A 1,144-nucleotide genomic window follows, 5' to 3' on the forward strand; every position below is an offset into this window, starting at 1 on the left:
TCCTGGTCCCATGGGGCACAGGTGGAGCGGGGACAGACTGTGCAGTTCCACCGGGGCTCAGGTGCCGCATCTGTCAGTAATCTTATGACCTCTAGCAAGGTCCTTAAGCTCTTGTAAGATGGGGGTCCTAACATCCTAGTACCCTCTGAGTTTGTGTTAAAATTAAACATGATGGGTCTTTCGTTCAGGCCCACAAGGCTGGTAGGATGAGCAAGTGTGGCTTTTGCCAGGAAGCTCTGTAGCCACCGACGAGCCCAGAAGTAGCATGGAAACAGTGTAAGAAAGCCCATTTGGGCACAGCCCTCAAGGCCAACCCTTTTGGATGCACTTCTCATGCCAAGAGAATTGTGCTCGAAAAAATAGGGGTTGAAGCCAAACATCCAAATTCTGCCATCAGGAAATGTGTCAGGGCTCAGTTCACCAAGAATGGCAAAAAATCACAGCCTTTTGTACCCAGTGATGGTTGCTTGAATTTTATTGAGGAAAATGATGAAGTTCTGGTTGCTGGATTTGGTTCCAAAGGTCATGCTGTTGGTGACATTCCTGGAGTCTGTTTTAAGGTTGTCAAAGTAGCCAGTGTCTTTTTTGGTCTTCTACAAAGGCAAGAAGGAAAGACCAAGATCATAAATTTTGATGATGAAAGAATGATAGTAATAAATTTTCATATACCAAAAAAAATTAAACGTGATATGATAGTTAAGTAAAAGCACATGCTTGTCACATGGAGCAAAAAAGGGGCAGCTGCTATTTATTGGGACGCTTATTACGTTACACCTCTGCACTTCTTGATGCTCGATATTATAGGCACTTATTACTGCCTGTGTTCAATCATGTCCGACTCTTTGTGCCCCTATGACTGTAGCCCACCAGGCTCCTCTGTTCATGAGATTTTCCAGGCAAGATTACAATACTGGAGAGGGTTGCCGTTTCCTCCCCCAGGGCTTCTTTCCAACCCAGGTATTGATCTACTGGCTCCTGTGTCTCCTGCATTGGCAGGCAGATTCTTTATCACTGAGCCTGGGAATTACCTGTCACTGACTTTAAGATCAGGTCTCTCGAGCCCCCAGGGGCCGCTAGTGGTAAGGAATCCACCTGCCAGTGCAGGAGACCCAAGAGAAACAGGTTCAATCCCTGGGTCGGGAAG

General features: G+C 46.5%; 1 pseudogene; it reads left to right on the top strand.

The window, feature by feature from the left end:
• LOC104982648 overlaps nt 1-627 on the top strand; it is an 8,051-nt pseudogene extending 7,424 nt beyond the window's left edge.
• Nucleotides 628-1,144: the final 517 nt, after the last annotated feature.

Source organism: Bison bison, unplaced genomic scaffold (assembly GCF_000754665.1).
Source record: "Bison bison bison isolate TAMUID 2011002044 unplaced genomic scaffold, Bison_UMD1.0 scf7180017864535, whole genome shotgun sequence".
NCBI classification, from domain to species: Eukaryota; Metazoa; Chordata; class Mammalia; order Artiodactyla; family Bovidae; genus Bison; species Bison bison.